Raw genomic sequence first — 23,727 nt, forward strand, 5'->3', positions numbered from 1 at the left:
TCAGAACTTACTTGTTGTAGGTCCTTGTTCCACTCAAGCTGTAACTGTAGAGATGTTGATTTAAAATTTCCAGTAAATTCGATCTTTATTGTTTTTGAATTTAAGACCTGGAATGGCCTATCAGAGTATGTGAATGTTAGACAGGCTTTTTATGGCCTTGCAAAGTGTGTGAATCTTAGACAGGCCTAGAATGGCCTTGCAAAGTGTGTGAATCTTAGGCCTAGAATGGCCTTGCAAAGTGTGTGAATCTTAGGCAGGCCTAGAATGTCCTTGCAAAGTGTGTGAATCATAGGCAGACCTTGAAATGCCAAGCAAAATGGGGGATATGTTAGGCAGGTCTGGAATGGCCTAGTAAAATTGTGTAATTGTTAGGCAGATGTTTCATAGCTTTAACAGGCATAGTTACCGGTACTCATTATTAGCAGACCAGGCTGTAAGGTCAATTGCATGTATGGTTTTGTCCAGTGGTTGTTGTGCATTGTCCATCATATCTTGTCCATCCATCAACAATTATTAACACAGTGTAGACCTTATTTCTTCGAGTTTGGAAAGAAACTTTATGGGTTAAGATCATCTAGATCTTGGACAAAATCGATGGCGAGCAAGATATCTGCATATTAATGAGTTAATCTTGCATCTAATTGGCATAGCTTTTTATCACACTCAAGACCTTATTTCTGATCCAGTTTTGATCAGACTTGGAATATGGGCTTACATCATCAAAGATTTCAGATGAGTTTAATAAGGAACCAGATACATGCATATTAATGAGATGATCTGCCTTCTGATTGGCTGACCTTGTTACCACTCTGGTGACTATATTTCAGATCTGATTTAGATCAGATTTGGATTAAGGCGTTTATCATCAAGATCTCGGAGGAGTTTGACAATGAGCAAGATCCAAACATATTGAGTTAATCTTTCATCTGATTGGATGAGTTGTCACCATTCTGGATTTGATCCAATCTTGATCAAGCATGGAATATTGGCTTATATGATGATGTCACATGAGTTCAATAATGTGATGTATCCATGCTTATTAATAAAATGCTTGTTGATATGATTGGCTAAAATTGTTACTACCCATGAGATATCGGATTGGCTGAGCTTGTCAACACTTAAGCAACACTGTCATTAATTTTTTTATATATCAGACTTGGTAAAGAGACTTACATCATCAAGATGTCAAAATAGTTTTTTTGTGCATTCAGTGTATGCATATTAATGATGTAATATTGTATCTGATTGATGGAGTTTCTTAACACTCGAGAGATGGTATTTCTGACCCAGTTCTAATCAGACTTTGTAAATAGGATAATATCATCAAAGATGTTTAATGACATTTCTTATGACCAAGACTTATGCATATTTATGATGTGATCTTGCATCTGATTGGTTGAGTTGTTTTATCACTCAAGGACTTTTTTTGCTTGAAACAGATCTTTATCATTGTTGGTAAATACACTCCTATCATTAAGATTGTGGTTGAGTATGATTATGAGTGAAACCAATGCACATTAATGATGTGATTTTGCATCTGACTGGCTGAGCTTGTCAACACTAGCAACACTCTTCCTGATAGATCTTGGTCAAACTTGTTCAAAAGTTATATATTATCAAGATGTCAGATGACTTTGATTATGAACAGGATCTTTGCATATTAATGAGGTAATCTTGTAACTAATTGGCTGAACTAATTACACCAAATTTCAATTGGATATTGTTTCAGCTTGGTAAATAAGCTTATAGTATCACTGACTTCGACAGGTGGGCTTTGTAAAATAATGAGATGATCTTGCATCTGATTGGCTGAGACCTAGAGGTTATATTTCTGATTCGATTTAAATAAAATAGGTTTTTATCATCACAATATTGGATTACTTAATTTACATGCAAGTGAATATGCTTGCTAATCTGGCAATTATTTTTGGAAAGATTTTCTTATCCAACTAGAGTAAAATGGATAAAATCAACATGCAGTAAAGTTTGGAATATAGTTTACATAGGTCGTGTTGTAAGCATGATGAGCGACATCTGGCCCTCTTGTACCTCTTGAATAATTCATTCAATTAATAGTCATCCATCATTAATTAACCATTTAACCTTTAAGCCAGGATATACAAAGAAGCAATGTAGATGTGACTTTCGGTTATTTACTCTGCTTTTTGTTTAAACATTTACACTTTTATGGTGTGAAAATAACGAAATTGTATCAGTTGAAGATACTGTGTTGTGATTTCTATGTAATTTAACACAAGAGTACATCTATTGCTTCCAAGTTTGTCAATTAATTACAATTCCTTTAGCTTTGAAAATAAAGTTAAGCATTTTTTTCTCTGAACTAACTGAACTTCTTCTGAACAGTATGCTTTAGACACCATGAGACTGCTAATTCACAATTTGGTATGGTCTGCTGTGAAATTTGTGCACTCATCTCATTTAATTATTTTGGCACTCATTGATCCAACACATATTTGAAATTAATGCAGAAATGTTCAAATATAAAGTATGGATATAATACTGCACTAATCCATTATACCTAACTTTCCGTATAGAGGTTTATAATTTCTAAAAATGTTCTAGCTAGAGTGCAAAAATATAGAAGCCTTGGTAAACATGATATATCGATTATCATACAGTTGTCAAGTATGCACACGAGTTTTGTATGAATGCCTTACAACAGAGCATTTCATGTAGTGATGATGTCCATCTATCCATAATTTGTTGCCAGTTTAGTTTCTGCACATTAACTTGAGTTGTCTGCCATCTAAAGTTGCCAGGTGTTGTGGATTCTTTGCACCTGGGGTACGGAGGAATCTGATCCATTTGTGGTAAAGATGAGTTTTATTGTTTTTGAAGTCAAAGGTCAAGATCACTATCAGAAAGAAGAAAAGTGGTTTCTGTGCAAAAATTTCAGTTATCTATATACAGGAGTAATAAACATCAGATGGATATATAATGTTCTATTCACTGTACTCTTGTTCTTGTCAGACAATGTTAGTTTTTTAAACTGCTTCTGTTCCATTCATTTAATCTCATCATTTCTGTAGAAGATCATTCACAATGCATTTAATTAATGAATGATGATGTATGTCACATTGTAGATTTCATGACTGTTGTACCGTACTGTATGACCTGGATAACAAGCACATAGAAATAGGTGTGGTAAGAACTTGACTACACATTGGTATTTTCTGATAGTGAATATATGCAAAACAAAAATAATGTAACCTTTCTCATTTGATGCCAGTTTTCTTGTTAAATAGATGTTTAGTACAGCAGTGTACCAATATATCTTGTTCTAATTCTGCCATATTTATATACTTATGCTGCTAAATGTGATAACTTAGCATTTCTTTATGGTTTGACTTTGTTAAGAAGTAAGATTTGAGTTGAATCTGATTGGTTCATTGACTATTATTGCTATTCTTTTTTACTGAAATCCGATATTAATAGGTTTTATTGAATGGTTTGTAGCAGATAAGGATTTTGCATTGTGTCTCAAATGTACTAATCTTGATGCAGTACTGTTTATTATTAAAATTCAGTAACAACATTGTTTTACAAAAACATGTTTGTCATCTAATTCATCTGTTCAGTAGTTCTTTTACTGGATGATATTATGTTAAGATTTGTTTATTGTTTTAATATTAACCATTGAGTAGACATGAATATAAATCACAAAGCACCAAGACCTTTTTTTTCAGAATTGTAAGCAATGGGACATTTATAGGGCCCCACATCGAGACCCTGGAGTCATATGGTAATTACTTTTTCTGTCCATCCAACTGTACATACACTCACCTTTATCGTAACCACCAAAGCTCTTCCACCCTTTACATAATTGGATTTCAGTTATTAAAAGTAGCTGTGCCTTTGAAATGTTTTGTCTTGTTGGGTCCAGTTTTGATGGAGTTATTGCCCTTTTTCCATCAGTTTTAAATCTCCACTACAGTACATACATGAAATCAGTGTAGTTGAAGCACCATTCAACATGTTCTGATGCAATTTGCTTGGGATGTTGTCTCATAGACCTAGATTGTCTTGTTTGGGTTTCTTCCCAGTCAACTTCATTTTGGATAGAGTTTTGGCCCTTCATAGCCCCAGATGAGATGTTGCTTGTAACCAGGATTGTCAGGTGCAATTTGTTATGAACATTATTTCACAGACTTCATTAGCCTTGTATTGATTTAGACTCCTCTGTTCCATTTTGGACAAAATTATGCCCCTTGTCAATCTATGTCTTATTTTCACGTGGAAACCTGGAATATTGTGTACAGTCTGTGTCGCTCAAGAACCAGTTAACATTCTGAAGGAATTCAGTAAGGATATTGTTTCTTAGAACTTCTTGTGCCTTTTATGTGTTTGATCTCATCTACACAATTTTGGGTCAGCTTCTTATCTTAACATGGGATGCTTATATTCAGCATTGCTCAAGATCCATTCAGTATATTTTGATGCCATTATGATGTGAACATTGTTTCATTGATCTTGATGTCTGTATGGATTTTGTCACCTTCACTCTTTAGCTTTAGCTCTTGTTGGTCAGATTAATATCTTTACAGAGTATGTTACTCGTACTGATCAGACCACATAGGGATGGATTTCAAGCATAATCATTTAGAACAGTTGTGCTCTCAGAATGCATAACTTATAAAAGTTGGTTTCCAAACTCAAATTCATGTTTAAGATACTTTAGAGCAAATTGTATGGTGAGTGGGACCCTTTGCAATGCACCCATTGTTACTACAGAGCAAATTGTATGGTGAGTGGGGCCCTTTGCAATACACCCATTGTTAATATTTCTAGTTACTGAATTGCTTATAAACAACACATGAAATAATAAGAACCTAAAGAAAAACGAGTATTTCATGCATTGGATACTTCTCAGTGTTGAATTCATTACAAACTATGCCTGTTGTTTTTGTTGAGTACATGTATACAGAGTATGAACAATGATGCTCACTTTACCATAGAAAAAGAAAACTAATAATAGTCTCTGTGGATTAAAGCTTTCTGTTATATAATACTCACAAGGCAGCTTTATTACATGTTGTTTTTTGAGATTTTGCTACTTTTTGCCTATTTCCATTGCCAGATTTTAAAATGATGTTTCTTTTCAGTCTTTTAGATTCAAATGATATTGTGTTTGTTGTCGTCTATCAATTTAATGTTAGTAAGCCAAACTTTGGACCCTGATTCAAAATTAGTATGCACTGAAGACAGTGATTACTGAGTTTCTGAAATGATGTTTGTGACCCTATAATCAAACATGGGTGTGAAATTTTTGTTACAATTAAACCACTATAGAGTTTGGTTCTGGACAGTGGCATAAAGTGGTATCAATAGTGTGTGAATTTGTAGCCCAAAACTTACATTGTACCCATGTCAAGCATATAGGTGATACAATACTACCTCACTATAAAGCGCTTTAATTATAACATAGTTCAAGATAAAATGTCATTAATCTGATTTGATTAAATGGTACAGCTCTCCCTTGTTGTAACACACTAGTAGCCCAACTGCATAATATACAAAACAGCGTTATGAACCAAACTGCAGTACAGTGAGAACTGCATATAACTAAACCCCTTGGCATAGCACTAATAATCAAAATTTTGTCAAATAATAATGTTTTAAATTGAAAAAAAATATATAATACTATCCTCATGTTGTTTTCTTTCAACCCATGTTGTCATACATTTGAAAAATCAATTCAAATACAGAGATTTAATTTTTATCATGACTTCCAGAGCGGTATAGTATACTGCGCCAAAAGTGCATGTTATAACAAGGGAATGCTGCAGTAAAACTATATGTATAGTGTACATTTTAAGATGGATGCATGAAATGGTGATATACTGAATGGCATCTTTGGACAGCATCATAACGAGGGAGTTGTGGGATAGGCTGGTTACATAAGAAACTAAATGCTAACATAAACAAGTCAGTATCAAAGTTATTTGGCAGTTACAATCATGATCAGTGAAATATTAAATGTTTATATTTTCATCATCAGTGACTTGTATGCTTGAGATGACTGAGTTTTGCTGTTGACTATGTTCATACTGTGATAAGAGAATACCAACATTGTCTAGTATTTTGGCATCCATGTGCATATCTGTACATCTGTCTAAACCCTAGATTAACCTCAGTGTTTAAGTTCAGATTAACCCCCGTGTGTTTTTTTTTACTAAGGTAAAAAAAGAGAAGGCTCAAAACCAAGGGGGGTCTCTTGTTCTTGCATTTCAAGTGCCACATGACATTATACACAAATTGAAGAATTTCCAACTTTACTATATGTAATTACCACAGTATTGCATGGTGCTAAAGACATTGGACTTTTCACAACTATGCAGTATTTGTCATATTATTCCAAATGAGAATCCGTCCTTTTGTGAAATGTACAGTAACCCTGTAGCACAGTATATCTCCCAGAATGCAGTGTTGTGTGACTTGTATACAGAAATTAACTGGATGCTGGTTTTATCTTGTATGCAGAAATAAACTAAACTATATGACAGTTAATAGTCTGGCCGAGTCTCAAGGGATAAAGAAGGAATTTAATTGAAAGAGGTAATGAACATTATATGTTAATATCAATAAATTTTGATTTAATGACTGCTTTATTATTGTTGACACAGTGTATATTACCTGTATGATGGTCTGTCCCACCAATATTAAAGATACATTGCAGCTTGTGTTTTTAAAAGTTGCATATTTTGTTCATATTTGCTTATTGTTAGTGATTTTAACATATGCTTACTTATAAGATGATCCCAACTGCAAACTGCACCTACCCAGATCTGCCATTGCATAATGCACCAGCAGATTTGGGTCTGTGTAGTTTGATAGGAATAATCAGTAGAACAAACAACACAGACCATAATCTGCAGGTGCATATTGATATAGTGTATCAGGATCTTTGTTGTTTGCAGTATGACTCAACTTTTAAGCGAGTATACAGTAGGGTTATACATTGACTGGACTTACCAGCGAGTATACAGTAGGGTTATACATTGACTCGACTTATCAGCGAGTATACAGTAGGTTTATACATTTATTCTAAAGTTTCAGTATTTTTGCTATTCAATCATCTTTAATGATACACAAATGTCATTTTTAGTTCACCTTCAGAACTATCTTACCAATTGCACGATTTTACATTAGTTATTTTGCCTTTTAGTCCTTGCAGAGATGTTCAGAGGATGCAGATTCATCACCCAATATAGCCACAAGTACTAAATATAAGGGGAGGATACAAAAACTAGAGAAACCTTGAAACAGTTGTATTCATAACATGCACTCTTCAGCATGTCGAGAAAATACCATAAAAATCATCCAACTAACCCTGATTTCTCCTTTGATTACATCCCCCAATCATATAACATTAGGATTATTAGTTTGCTACCTCGTGAATCAAGCCCTACTAAAAGACGAAAAATCGTCTTATTTTGTCTCTGTCAATAGACCAAGGGCAATAACTCTGCCCATTACTGCTGTTGAATTTGAGTGTTAAGCAGTCAGCCAGGCAAGCAATCTCTTGCTAAAGAAAAGATCAATGGCAAGAAATGTTCCAAATGAGAATGAGCGAAATAAACAGTCTTGCTCGTTACCTAATTAGTCACAAAATTATTCTTAATTATAAGCCATACCCCACCCTCCACATTTACAGAACTTTGGCATATATATTCACTAAGGATATCTTTGTTCTTTCAGTGAGCTTACCCTCTACATTGTAGCAATTGTATTAGATTACACTGGTCCCCAGATCATGTCAGTGGAGAAGTGGTGTATACTTTGCTGCAGATAAATAAGTAGACCCATGCCTGATAAGACTCCATATACTCTATGCATCTATTAACCAGACTTTTTGCACTATTTTTGTCAGACCCACTTTGACTTTCATGTATGTCTTGACAAGTATGTCCACACCTTTAAGATAAGCATCAAGGTTAAAAAATTTACCTACCTAAATAAAACGTAGGCTCAACAAAAAGGCGTTTCTTGCAAAATTACAATTGTATTGAAAATGCTGTGCTCGGGAGTTTCTTGACATTTTCAAAAGAGATTTTTATTATCAAAACAGATTTTGCACATAGTCTCTTGAAACTGTTCCATGGGTTTTTATTCATATCACACTGACTCGACCATACAGTTGTCAAATTCTGATTCATGGAGGCACCCGCAAGAACAACTACCCAGCAGATTGACTCTGAAAAAAGATTCTGTTGTTTGCTTCTTGTGCATCGCATGTTTTAGTTGTTTTAAATCTTTATTATGGTGAAGGTGTCACCACAGTATGAATATGGTATTATTGTTTTAATTAAGAACTGTATTAAATACTCATTACTGTGTATATAGTTATATATGTATATAGTTATTTGCTTGTCGTATGTATCATGATCATTACAGCCGTAAACTTCACATTTCATTATTAAATACCACGTCATATGCTTGTTATAATTGTTATGAATTTCCTATGTGTTATCTGTTTTATTGTGTCGCAATTATTCACATTTTACTACTTTTATTTTGAACTAGAGTTCCTTATTTTTCCTGGCTCATAACTGTGGAAGTAGTCAAGAAACTGTGCTTGTTTTTTCTTTGTCTCTATGACTTCAGATTATTGGTCTCAAAAAAGAAGGGAATCAGCAGAATAGAAAGTAAAGAACAATTGTAACACATTTTTCAGCTTAACTCTTGCAATTTTTGTTGTGAAAATTTGATATTGGTAAAGCCTGAATAATAACTTTAATGTCTGATTTAAAGAGTGCATTATTTCCTTGTGGTAAAATTACATGAAGTTTTAGCGTTATAGGTGAAAAATATCTGCCAGTAATTTTAGTTCATGGCACAATTTACATTTGAATCATTTCCATTGCCATGGCTTTCAGCTTTTAGATCTCTCATAAATTTACCAAATAAATTTATTGTTTGTATAATTTTTTTCTTTGTATTGAAAACTTTAAATCCTACGAACTTAGAATATCTTGCATATTTGCATATGGGTTTTATCTCAAGTGCATTGATGTTGAATTGTGTAGCTGATGTGTTATTTTGCTAGTTATTTAGGTTTGACTTTAGTGTATATGATTGGCATTGAGAGTGGGAGCATCTTTGGAGTGTTTTGGTTGTGTTATGAAAGACTGGAATATGTAGCAGGAAATAAAATTGGCTATACTGTAGAACCTGCCTTGAAGGACCACCCCTTCTGCCCAAAAAGTCATGGTCTCAAGACAGGTGGTCTGTCATGACAGGTCATATCACTATAATCAGTATATCAGTGTATATAGAATCAAGGATTTCAAGATAGGTTATGTCTCATGAAAAGGTCATAACCCTGTATTGTGTAATCAATAAATCCATGCATCAATAATTAATCTCTCAAGACATGTGGTCTCATAGCAGTGGTCTTTCAAGACGGGTTTTCCCATATCTGTTTAATTAACCATGTACGTGCAAAGTTTTTGTTTCAATTTGGCGTGCAAAATGAGTTGTTTCTTTCATGATTCAGTAATTCATTAATAAATGTCTATTTTTTTTTTCTTTTTTGATGTGTTTAGACTTAAAAGTTAAGAAAATAGAATACCTAAATAATAAATTACAGTTTGTACAGTTCAGCTGAATCACTTGATATGGTTTTTTAGGTTTTTAATATCATTAAAGCAGCTTCACATATTGAAAATATAAAATGAGGATATGAAATACCTTTTCAGTTATACTTGTCTGTCCGTTTTACTGATATTTTTGTAGATGCTAATACTTGGCAACAGAAAAAATAGTGTTTCTTGTATACCTGTTGCATATTTACCTGTGCGTACAGATATTTACCTGTGCACACAGATATTTACCATTGCATTCAGACACCCAACTACAAAGACTCCGATCTGCCATCATATTATGAGTGGAACAGGACAGCATAGATCAGGGCATGTACTCTAAAATCTTTTTAAGCAAGAAAATCTAGTCCATTTTTTTATTTTTTTATTTTAAAAACCAAGTCAACCATGTTACTTAGGGTCCATCTACCTAATGGATGTGTATGATTATAGTAGAGATTAATGGAACTTCAGCACAAAAGTGGCTACATGCTGTAGTGTGGAGGTTTAAATTTTAAAAATGTAAAATAAGTAATGGAAAATGTTTGGTCTAGTTTGGAAATTAAAGTGAAGAAAAATCAGCAAGTTCTGTAGTTATGGCTGTATTGCAATAAGTTATAGATTGTTACAGTTTGAGACTAATCTGGCAGTGTATTATCAACATGGACATATCTGTCAGTGTATTATCTGCACTGTTATATATGTCATTGTATTATCTACACTGACATATCTAGCAGTGTATTATCTACACTGATTTATCTGGCAAAGTATTATATATACTTACATATCTGGCAGTGTATTATCTACACTGCCAGATCAGGGAGTGTATTATCTATACTGACATATCTGGCAGTGTATTACACTGAAATATCTGACTGTGTATTGTCTACACTGACGTATCTAGCTGAATATTCAGAACTCAGACCAAAGCTAAAAGTCATGATGATCTAAAAGTTCAGTTTGAATTAAGTTTTTGTTACAAAACTTGAATGATTTTCTTAACTTGGGTCCCTTCAGCTGGTAAATTTTTAAACATAGATATCCTCGAATTATCATATCTGATTTGGGAGGTTTGAATTTTGTACTTGAGGTTTGTGTCCAAAGAATTTCAAGAGCATGGCGCCAGGGTTCATGCATTTTGCAGTTAGGTGATGCTATACATGAGCAAATTTGGTAACTGATTTCATAGTACAGTAACAATTTCAATGCACATGTGTTAATACCAACAATGGTTATGTTGTTGGCCTTGGGGATTGTCAAAGTAAAGTGTGCTTTCTGTGGCCTCATCCTACATGTATTAGTGTCAGACAATTTGTATGATTTTCACTTTGAACACTTGACCTGCATTCCCTACAGGGGTGCAGTAGACTGATCCAAAACTAAAGCATGACACTGCGTTTTTATACATGTATCATGATTGCACTAAACCTGGTTACATTTTTAAGACAGCATATTTTATGTTAAGTCCACTGACACAGTGTGACACATGGAAAAACAATTTGTGTATGTATTAAGATATTTTTGTGCAAAGAGTGGTTTTTCATGAAATTCACACTGACAACATTTTTACTATCCATTAAACTAATCCTATTCTGAGACCTATCCCAACAAGTCTGATAGAATGATAGAATACATTGCACTATTAATGTATTATTAGTTGTTTTATTGTGGTAAACCACTTACAATAAATGAACATGTATAGTATTTGGTTTGCAAAAATATAACAATGATCAAGATTTGATGTGTATGGATATTATTAAAATATTTAAGTGGTTCATTTGCGACTCTGGAAAAATATATGCAAGAGGCATTGTTTCATTAGTTTTCTGTTGTATTCATTATAGAGGTTTTAGAACAAATCACTGCATAGGAAGGTGCCTGAAATGTGAGCTCCACGATCCTGTTGTACATTAGAATGATTTACTCTGTGTAATTACATTCTTTCCTATGCTATTTATTGTTTATTATAGTACATAATTTTTTTACATTAATTGTACATGCAAGATAATGTAGCTAATGGAAATAATTAAATTCTGAGATGATTCCTCGTTGTAATTATTTCTCAAAAATGAGCATAATATTAATTGAACTTGCGAGTTATTATAATTCCAGTTGAGAATAAACTCCCTGGATTTGACTGATCAGCTGGAGTCATTTTTGATGAATTCTCTCTATCGTTTGTGAGAATAGAATATTCGACAGTTCAGCAAAGTATGCAAGAAAAATAACAGCTGAATAACATTCTAACTCCATACAGCTGTACACTTTGTCTAACCTGACACTTAATTTCGTCTTAGAAATGTGCTCAATGAGAAGTTGGTTGTATCCTTGACAAAAACACGGTTCGAACATTACAGTTTTGCACGGTTTTAATACTCAGATCAAACATGCACATTTTAAAGATGGGACTAAGCCACATCATCTAACACTGATTCAACAGAAACTGTTGCATTTATTAAAATTGCAGATTTTTTAAAGCAAAATATATATTTTTGTAAATTTTAAAAAACAAAACAAACGAAGTTTAAATGGGCAGTACCCTTCGCGTGGCTACCTATGAAAGTGCCTTGAATCGGACGATAATCCAGTGTTTTTCTCTTACCCAGTGTCGTCAGTTACTGATTTGGTCAGTCAAGTACAATGAAACTCCCAGTAAGTTTTTTGCTTTGTAAAATGACGGCACGGCGAGTCTAGTTACTGCACAACAGGACGGAAGAAAAAAAATTAATTAAAATATTTCCTTTCGAATATGTTTGTACTAATTTTGACTTTGTGAAAAGCAAACTAAATACAAATGGGAGTATATGTTTTGCCATTGTTTGGGAAAGATACTGTTTACTATAGTGAATCAAACAAGACAGGGAAACGCCGTCGAAAGATATGATCACGTGAGTCGGTATTTGTTCCTAGACGCGTGACATTCTGTGCGCCAATTGTTGACACCGTTATTTACCACATGTGCTCAACGCGAACTTGATGTTGAAAAAAAAGACACTAATCTGTAGGGGAAAAAATCATACAGAGTGACAAAAATAACTTAGATTACCCCCGTGACCCGTTCTGACATTCTTTATCATACTATATAAGAGAGAAGGTACGTAGCTTCCTAATACCTGGTTACACCCATGACTCTGGATTTCCTTCTGCTTTTTCCGTATTTAAAAGGCACACGAACATGCCATATGACATGTTTTACTCCTGAAATATTTTTCTATTCATCAAGCCAGCATTGACTTTAATGTATATTCTCATTAATTTAACACATTCAAATGATTTCTAACATGATGCAATCATGTTATTACTTATGTTTGCCTGGGTACAAATAGTCTACATCGTGGAACGGTTCTCCGATGCATGGATGTTATTTAAGTATAACCTTTTTGGCCAGTCATATTTCGCCGTTGACGTGTGTGCCCTATAGTGTACATGTTTTGAAAATGAGAGTCGCTTGTATGCAATGCATGAGCAGCGAAGAAGACGATCTCTAATTCTTCCATGGAACAGGATGTGTGCGTGTGTGATTAGGATTTTTAACGTAGCTTTAACAATTTTTCAGTCATATCGCATTGATGTCTGCAATGTGGCAGTTTATAGTGATGTCTAGCACTGGGGCATCATGCCGCAGACACGTAGCATGATGTCCCACCCATTCACATTATCCTGACACCAGGCTGACCAGTCTTAACACTAACCTCTTAATGCTGAGCGCAAAGCGAGATAGCTGTTAGTACCATTTTTGTAAGTCATTGGTATGATTCGGCCGGGGATCGAACCCACGACCTCCCGCTTCCGAGGCGGACGTTCTAACCTCTAGGCCACCAGAGCGATGCCATGGAACAGGATTCCTAAAACTGAATCGAGTTAATGGTAAGTAAAAACTTACTTTTGCATGTGCCACTGTTCTGTAATTAAAGAAGGGATGTATCGTAGAGTCGCAAGCGTGGTATATGTAGCTCTTTTCACCGGTTGTCACCTGAGCTCGACGTTGTCACGGCAGGCAAAATTCGCGAAATTCACACGTTTCGGAGCCCGCAACTTCAGTTTGATACAACGCAAAAAAGTCACTGATAACTTGATGAATATAAAAAATATCTCAGGAATAAAACAAGCCATAGAGTATGGTCGTGTGCCTTAAAAGACGGAAAGAGCAGATGGAAATTGAAGGTCATGGGTGAACCAAGTATTTGGAAGTTACGTACCTTCTTTCTTATAAAGTATGTTTGAGAGGATCCAATGTCAGAACGGGTCATGGTGGTAATCTAAGGTATTTTTGTCATTCTGGATGATTTTTTTCCCCCTTCATACCATTGTTTTCTTTTATCAACATCAAACTCGCTTCGAACACGCGTTATTTACAAAGGGTATTTTAAAGCTTCTGTTATCACTTTTTTTTTGTTCATTAATTTCAGCCCCGATTGATAGACAAAATAACATAATATAAAATGATCTGTAACTGCACCTGCATCATGCCGGACACCTGCAGATATATGCATGTGACGTAAGATAAGTAAATGATGGTGACCTAAATATGTTGGAAAATGAGAGTTATGCTGCTGTGCAAAGAGCATACTGTAAACTGCATCCGTTATCAGGGTAACATCTTACTGATATCTAGATCGACTTGCGTAAAATATATTGGTGTAAGTTGGTCATATCTTAATTTTGAGTAGTCTGAGTTTCCTCTGACCCATGCCATCCCATTTTTGATATTTGGACATTGATGTTGGGGTATAAGTGTCATAGTCCACTGCCTATCGAATAGTTGGAATTCGCCGACACCATTTGGTGTCGGCATATGGTAGTTGCTCAGTAGCCGACCTAGCAAATTTGAACGACCTTTCACCGATATATACCTGCATGAAATCGTAGGAATATGATTTATTTTCTCAGAAATTGTGAGCATAGCATTTGTTAGCTCTTTAATCAAGTTTGCTAGGCCGGCTAGTAAGTGACTACCCTATGCCGACACCAAATGGTGTCAGCAGATTCTAACTTTTCGATAGGCAGTGGACTCAGACCCAAACCCCCAGCATCAGTGTCCAAATATCAAAAATGGGGTGGCAGTTGTCAGAGAAAGCTCGAAATTTTGAGGTGGTTTTATCGTTGTAAAGATGGTCGCAAATCCTTAGATGTTCCACGTTCTGAAAGACCGTTGGGAGGTGACCGCTGTAGAGGAGACAATTTATGAAGATGCTCCATACACAGTGAAATATATTTTTGTTAGCACATGCATTAATTCATCAGCTGTTCTTAATATATTCAAGAATCTTTTTAATCTCCGAATGGTTTATGCAAGATGGGTCCCGGATTTGTTGGCGTTTGAATGAAAAACATGCTCTAGTTTAAATCGGTCAGTATGGAAATAGTGATCAGAGATGTCCGAATGAGATTGTAACAGGTGATGAAACACGGATTTCTTCTTATCTCAACCCGACTCGGGGAAAAAATGAACAAGTGTGGATAGGAGCAAACGAGTAGAAACCACAAATCACTCGATGTAGTCGGACTGTCAAGAAAGTATTATGCGCATTATTCCTTTTTCAGACTCTGCTAGTGTCATTGACTTTTTTATGATTTCAAAGTGTTACCAAAAGTTGTGGAACGGCACAACTACCCGTCCTCATACCGGTACAAGAGAATATGATAACAAGCTGAAATTAACGAACCTTTCACCAATACGAGTTATGATAGGCTCTGTCATAATATTGTGGCGTATTGTACATAAAAACACACGCAGTCAAAACCAAAACAGTCACAAGTATTAGCTTTCCGAAAACTTCCAGTCTTTGGACTATTCATTTAACCTACCAACGTATGCCATTCAAATTCAAAACACGTGCCGATATTGACCATCGACCAATATTGTTGCTGGCAAAGGTTTGAATATCACGTGATTTACAAGCGCATTGGACATTGGGCGTAATATCATGAGACTTATTCGAATGCAACTATATACTGGATAAAAATTCTAATTGTTATAACCGAACAATTTATTTTTCATTACATTTTCAGGATGCATTAAGAAAAGGTAGTACTAATTCACATTGGGTGTCAACATATAATATTTGGATTTTACATGATGTACTAATGGAAATAGGTCAATCTATTGCTTGGTTGGCAAGAAAGAAACTTTTTCAAAAAGGAAAAAATACTTGCAATGTAAAGGAGACGTAAGTCAAGTAATTTGTTTGAAGCAGAACTATTCTTTTTATGTTTGGCACGTGTTGGATTAATTTCGCTTGTTTGGCTGTTGGATTTTGGTAAACTTTATTCTTGTACGTAATTTGATTTATAGGACTTGTGAAATTCATATATAGTGAAGTATCAGTGAACGGATTACATTTCCTCTCAAACAGAAAATTTCGCAAAGTACATTTTCATGCATGCGCTTTTGGTATGACGCAACTTATGCAGTGCGACTGCTGACCATCAAACCATAGTTGACAGAAAATTATCTAGTGACATGCTCAAATACCTTTTAAGAGGAAGTAGTGTTCAACATGCAATTTTATCTGTCTAGGAATACATTTGCAAACTGAAGAACGTGACTCATTTTGGGCGGATTTTTCTTCATTTGTTAGGCTGAAATATTTCATATACTAACACAGCGTTGGACCTGTAATTTGACAGCTTAGTATTATCACAAGTTGCGTAAGCTATTACTAAATTCATCCAATCAGATTCGGTGAAATCTAATTGTATTACGAACTTTCATATATGGAAGACGTTTTAACATTTTCGATTGGGGCCACGAGTGGTCTAAAGCGCTCACCCTTTCGGATCACTGCCATCTCATCTCTGTCTGCGTGGGTTCGAGTCTCACGCTCGGCTAACGTGGGTACGTGAGAAAACCTGCCAGTAGCTTCGGTGGTTCTTCTCGGGGTTCCGCATTGTTTTTCCTCCACCAGTTATACTGGCCGCCATGTTTTGTCTATCTTGTGCTGAAAAATGGCGTTAAACCCTACAAGAACAAAAACTACAATTATTTCGAGTGCTACGTAGATTGACATCACATGATCTGTGCATATGTACGCCAACTTGTAAAAGTTTGCATACAAAAATACACTGTGCAGTTTGATTGACACCTTCTTAGTCAACAGAAATTACTTGAGAAAAACCTGCATGTCCCGCTAAACCCACACCAGACAATAATTTAGTGCTGCGCTGGTATGTCTGTGTATTATTTAGGCCAATCATATGTTCTCTGTTTAAAAGATGTCGATAAATAGGCCTCAAAATGACTGAATTAACTCTTGAAATTAATAGAATCCGAGCCATGATGTAGAGGAATTAACGGTGACATAGACCTCCCCCACCCCACCCCACCCACGGTCATAAGACCCCAAAACACATCCCAAACCGGATCTGGGAATGGGACGAGCAATTGTATACCGTATGTACTCGCTTAAAAGTAGAGCCTACCACCAACTACACGGACTTTGAAATGCCGTTGCATAATGCGCCCGCAGATCTTGGTCTGTGCAGTTTATTTAGAGTAATCCGCAGAACAAAAAACACAGGTCATAATCCGCGATTTGCAGTTAGACTCGACTTGTACGCATTTATAATGCGAATTTCTTTAATAATAATAATAAAAAGTTAGTCTTGTTACTTTAAAACAGGTTTTATATGGGAATACGGTTTAGGAATTATAAGTATTGAGACGGTATCGCCCAGCAATTTAAAAAAATAAAAAAAAACAAGAACGTAGGGAAGCCAGTGACTGGTTCCCGTCATCTTCAACTGAAAATTTATAATTTTTTACTTGGTTTTCAAATTTTGTGTCAAATTAGTGTAGATAACACAAAGCATTGCATATTTAATGCATTTCGAGACCAGCAATCACACGTATCGATTGTTTTATGGGAATACAGCAAACTAATATTCAAGTGAAGCAGTGTTTTCCGGAAAGGGATTAACAGATTATAATGAGTATCGCCTGCATTATTTAATATGGCAGGTGTTCGGTGTGCTTTAAGATAGAGATATTCTTCGTCATACCCATCAAGAAACGATACGGTATGCGCAGTTTACTTACGAAAAGGTAAGGCGTGTTTCATTTTGGTGCCATGCAATTCATTTTAGAATAAAATATTCTCGGCAGTTTTCATTTGCTTTGAATTTTTATTCGCCTCTCCAGTGCATAAGGTTGTTTGTCTTTTTTGTACTTGTTTTTCTAAATCTTTTTTACTTTTGTATTTGCATGTGTAGCTTGTCAAATTTATTTAATTTTGAAATCCCATTACACTTTTGCCTCTCACGATATCATTTTTTCAGACACACACACACACACACACACACACACACATGTGTGTGTTTCGAAATAGAAAGCCATATTATTAATGTGAAATGTTATTTTGACATTGATATTTATACAGGTCCTTTTCCGAATAAAACGCGTACGTCATGATTGGGACCTGCTTTCGAAAGAATCCAGTAATGGTTTGGGGTGGTTGTTTTGTTCTGTTGTTTGGGGAGGGTTGAAGACGTCAGATTTTTTTGTTTGTAAGTATTGCCAAAAGTCATGGTTATTAAACCTTTCGGGTAAATTTTTCAAACCTTTTCAATTACTGAGGTGTAGTTTCTGGGAATGAAAAACAAACGGTTTCAGTATTTAGCAAATTCGTATCCGTTGGAGTAATTTCTTGCATCAGTCTTCGAAGTCTTTATCTTCTAAACACAAAGCCAGATGATATCATGGCCTGATGTCAATTTTCTCTCTCTCTCTCTCTCTCTCTCTCTCTCTCTCTCAAATTATCGACATGTCAGTAATCGGTGTATTTAGGACACGCGCTATCTAATTAAGTTAACATAATAAACCTATGCAAACACAATAATATGAAAAAATCAATAACTTTAAATTTCTGACTGCTTATGATCAAACCTATATTTATCAATATGGATGAAACCTGGATGACCGCTTCTGTGTAGAGAAAATTGTTTATTCCACGGCGGCACGTTTCGTTAATAAGATTTCATTGTATTGTCTTGCATAATTCATCTTGGTCCATTGTGGAATTTGTAAATACTTAGGTTGAATCGTCGAAACGAAAACAATTTCATTTTGCGACTTACTCTCCACATTGACCAGAGAGTCAAGGTCACAATGATACAAATTTGCTTCTGAGTTTTATTTTAAAGTTTTTCAGCCAGCTGCTTATTTCTTTTTATCTCTTTTCATGGATTCTGTTCATACTTGGGATATCAGATTACGAATCAAATACAATTGATTCTGCACCAAGTTCGCTCATCCAGATTTTTTTTTTGGGGGGGGGGGGGCAATGTCACAGTGTTTACAACAGTTCTTTTAGTGTGAGTTAGACCATTCTTCAAAAGTTCCGGTTTCATTTGAAAATCTATCACTTCCTTTTAAGCGTTATGGGATTGCGAACTACAAGCCAGATTTAGTTATCTTCGAAATTCTATAACGTGTAAAACTACGTACCTCCTACAATAAGGATTTGACAACGGAAGTGCTCCAATAAGCATTGGCAATTTTACGTTTTGGCAAAAACACATACGAACACACTTTTTTCAAGAATTTTGCTTAGTTTAAATTAGTTCCAAGAGATTATTAGATTGACTTCAGTAAGTTATAAAAATTAACAAAGTAACGTGTCCACCTTTTTGGAACTAATTTGTTTCTCTTAACACACAGTAGTGACTTCAGAGTTGGTCTGCGGAGGGATAATATCCAAAATTGGATAGTAAATCGCCAGATGGCAGAGTTGCTTATTTAGTTACTATGGAGCACAGTGGGGTTAGACATGCAGCCCTTGCCCTTGTTATAACAACAACTGCCGAAAACTGTATCACTGTTTTACTAACCGACTAACCAATGACGATCTGTGTTCATTTGATTCGTAATAAACAAACGACTTTGCCAAAATGTCTACATTTATGATACCCCTTGCAATCATAAGAACCGCGAATAACAACTGTTCTGTTGTCGTATAGCTCTGATTATATTTATTTTCGATGGCAACACAGTTTATCCGTTGTTTTTTTTTTTCATACTAGAAAACTGTTTTCTGACTTTCATTATACTTATTAATGATGAACGCATATGTCGATTCTACGTAATCTTGCATTCACTGATGGAAAACAGGTATGGCGGTTGAGTGTTTGTGGGTATTTTATGCTGTCGCAAGCTAACTCTTAACTAATTCCAGTACTTATCAAACTAATCCATTTAACTTAATTTAAACGTACAGTATCGTACTAAATTATTTGTTTGATATAAATATTTTCCTCAGAAATGAAATTTCGAAATAACGTAATACTCCTTATCACTTTTAACTATTTACTGGGTTTTTCTCCATCCTTTTGCAGAATCCATGATCGTTTGCTAATTGTCATTTACATTTCTACTTGCAGAAGAAAATAATGATAATAATATGTTTGGCAGTCCTGGTACTGGTAATATGCGCCACATTTGGAGGAGTGTTTGGATAGCGTTCAGCAACAACCCAACCTTACCCTTCTGTCTGCTATCATGCCGATGTGGGCTGCCGAAGGATTCCATCGTCCAAGCTTCAACTCTTTAATAGTTTCTCTCATTCATTTGTATTTATGTTACAGTTTGCCCATATGAGAAAGCCTGAAAATATTTAATTGAATCCATCATATGCACTGTATCTGAGACAGGAAAGTCCCAACCGATGGTCAGAATTTATAGTAGGAACGGTGTTTTACCGAGTTCCTGCTCAAAAATCCAAAATGTCGACATCGAGGGCAGATAAAGCTGTTCAGCAAACTTCCGTTTCCGAATGGAAGATTCCACGTAGTGATACAAATATTATATACATCCTCATGTATGGAATGAAAAGTCTACAAAAAAGCTTTGTAACATCAAACACATAATTTGAAAGTGTCATTCCTCGGATAGAATACGCAATGGTATAAAGACACTCGTATACAGGACGCAGATCTTTGACTTAAATCATACCTCCTAAGAGGTGAGCTTTTCGAACAGAATGTACACTTTACGATTGTCGACTGAGTAGAACACATTCTTGTTGAATGTAATGGCTACTATCACGCGAGACCGATGTTTTTCTATGTGAACTCAGTTTAATAAGCTCCAATCAAAATTGTAGAACCAATTTAAAACTTGGACGTTTAAAAATAATGCGTTTGATATGACGATTTGTTTATCATTATTCATGAAAGATGTATATATTTTACTTTTATTTTTTTATTTCATGTACCTTTAATAGAATTTAAAATTTCTACATTTTATATATTCTCATACACGACTACAAGTTTACCATAATTTTGGAAGGTTTGTCTTCATAGAGATATTTTTTCTTCTTCAGTTTTTACCTTGACATTTTTGGCATTTTTCCTGTAATTGGTATCAGACAGTCAGAACTGTGCTGACCTGCCATTGAAACCTACACATCGACCTTGAGGGTGAGAATTTCCTATCCCATGCCATATGATGGATACTTTTATTATAAACGTGATCCTCTTTGTTTATTTGCTTGCTTCTGATAGTTTTGGCAGTCTAAGACTGCGTGCCAAGTCTTCCTAGTGTCTGTCTGACATAATCCACGAAATGCACACACATAATCAGAATATAGGCTACCGTGCCCTAATAAGTATTAAAATATTCCTTTCTATCTTTTTTTTTTGTTGTTGTTGTTGTTCTCTCTTACTTACTTTTCGAAATCCTTCCTCTCTCATAGTGTGAAGCTTAGAAACTTTAACGTAGTATGAAGAAAAAGAAAGAAAAATATCGTGCTAATATATATTAACAACATTACTTATGCAGACACTAGGTGTTTGTTTTCTTTGCTTACTTTCTTTCTTAAACTTCGGGGGTGGGGTTGGGGCAATGGAGGGTTGGATACGTCAACTGGACGATGACAATAACTATTTCCCGACCAAGGACAGGGCTGTTGCATGAGACCGTTTTGGTACCCAATCGTCACTGTGACAAGATTATCCAGCGTATACAGTAGCGAAAGAGACGTTATTTTTAGATTTGATCTGTGATGCAATAAGCTTAATCATAGTGTGTACATTTCAACTCGTATCCGTGTGATGATACGAAGCGATAGTGTGTTATGTGTATCGTTTGCTTTATCACTTAACTATACAACCTATCCCATGTAACAAGATATTTTCACGTTTCCATAAAGAACTGCATAGTGTACTTTGATTATCGTGATTATAATACAGTGCGCATGATTATTATAAGGAAAGAGAAGAAATTAAAAAGCAAAAAATTACATTTTAAGAAACGTAATTAATTAATGACTTGTACCGGTGATCCCTTTGTAAAAAAAAAAAAATAACATTTTAATCGTTGAGACAGAATTGTTTTTAAGTTTAAAGTCATCACATTCCTTTGGTTGCATACACAGACGATTCTAATTGAGCATATTTTTTTTAAATCTAAGTTTGAGCTGTAGATTTTTAATTTAGATTCTTCTGTGCTTACTTTTTATTAAAAATAAGAGCGTCTATATGCAAGTCAACATTTAATAGAGTGAAACCCTTACTTATAGTGTTCCAACCCTATGCAAATGGGACCGTACATGTTTTTTTCCAGTACTTTTTATCCATTTTTTTTCGTAAAGAAACATGATCGCAAACTGAAAAGAAAAGACAACAAAATAAGTGTTGTGTAAAATGTTGTATATGATGCTCTGCAAAACACATTTAAAATGGAATTAATATAGATTTTTTTAATTAAAAAAGGTATTTTCATACATTAGTGTGACTAACAGGTAGTTCTTACTCCAACCTATTACTATCTTGTATTGTGAAATTTGTTTTATGAATAGTCACTTTGTCATAACTTCTAAAGATGGAATGTTTCACAGGAAGCTTCGCTTCGAGGAAACTTCCAGTTAGATCTCGATATATTTTATGAAAACTGTACTTGATGTAGCTTTCTTTGTCTCTTACAATATTTTATGTGGACCAATATGACATTCATCATCTCGTGGGCTCACAGTCACTGATAACAAAATTTTTACGATTTAATGCCATGAACAATGTGATTCTTGTGCCGCCAGATAAAATAATTCCAAAATAATACTTTCAGTGCGGAAAATAAATTTGTGAAATTGTACGGTATTACCAAGAAAGTTATTTATTCTAAAAGATTTTTCCGTCTTAAAATTTTAAAATGTTAATGAAAAAATAGAAATTACATTACCAAGTAAATACTATTTATCCCGGTAGAATATCTGAAAAAAGAGATGTTTCTTTGCAATTAATTGCAATCTTGTTATTGATTATTTACTTGTATTTGACATATCTGTATATTAGCAAAATATCTTCTAATCTCTTCTAATCCATCCAATCCCGCATATGGTGTAGTCTTTTGTCTTTTGGGACCAAAATACTGAACCCCTGTACGTTCATAAAAGACATTTCATTCCATCTTTTGGGATACGAATTCAGGATCACCTAGGCAAACATCAGTGTTGCAATTACTGCAAAATTCTGTTTCCATATCACCATCTTGGTAATCAAAACATTCCAATATAATATTTGATCATCGCCAAACCAACAAGTTCTCAACAAATCCTCTCGTTTTTCAAAATAAATTCACTGAAATCAGAGTCATGGCCATACGTCCTTGGATGAGACTTTTTATAGCTGGAGACGAAGTTTTAACACCCTATGCCACCATCTCGAATTCAATCGTTCATTTCTAATTACAGCTGTACTAAGATCTTTTAACAACACTGAAACGTTTCAAGAGACAAATTGGGTCATATTTTCTGATTACCTTTTGAGACTGAACGCCTTGCAAAATCTTGAAATTTGACAACCCGTCACTATCCGAGAATTTTACACAAACGTAGTTTGCTGATAGAGTCTGAGAAAAGGAGCCCTAATTTGTACAATTGTCTGCCTAATCACATTGGTAACGAGGCCAATGAAAGGGCAAATAAATCAAAGTTATCATACAGTTCCCATTTTCTGACTGAACGCTTCCATATAGTGACTTGCGATATTATATAAATCGACATGTTGTAAACACTGCAAAAAATATGCGTAACGAAAATTCCACAAACTAGGTTAGGAATATCGAACCCATCACTGGAGAGTGGCCTTCCCTGTACCGAAGAAATTGAAGAACTGAGGTGGCATTATGAGGTTA

This window comes from Sinohyriopsis cumingii, chromosome 19 (assembly GCF_028554795.1).
Source record: "Sinohyriopsis cumingii isolate HCF-2022 chromosome 19, ASM2855479v2, whole genome shotgun sequence".
In the NCBI taxonomy this organism is placed as follows: Eukaryota; Metazoa; Mollusca; class Bivalvia; order Unionida; family Unionidae; genus Sinohyriopsis; species Sinohyriopsis cumingii.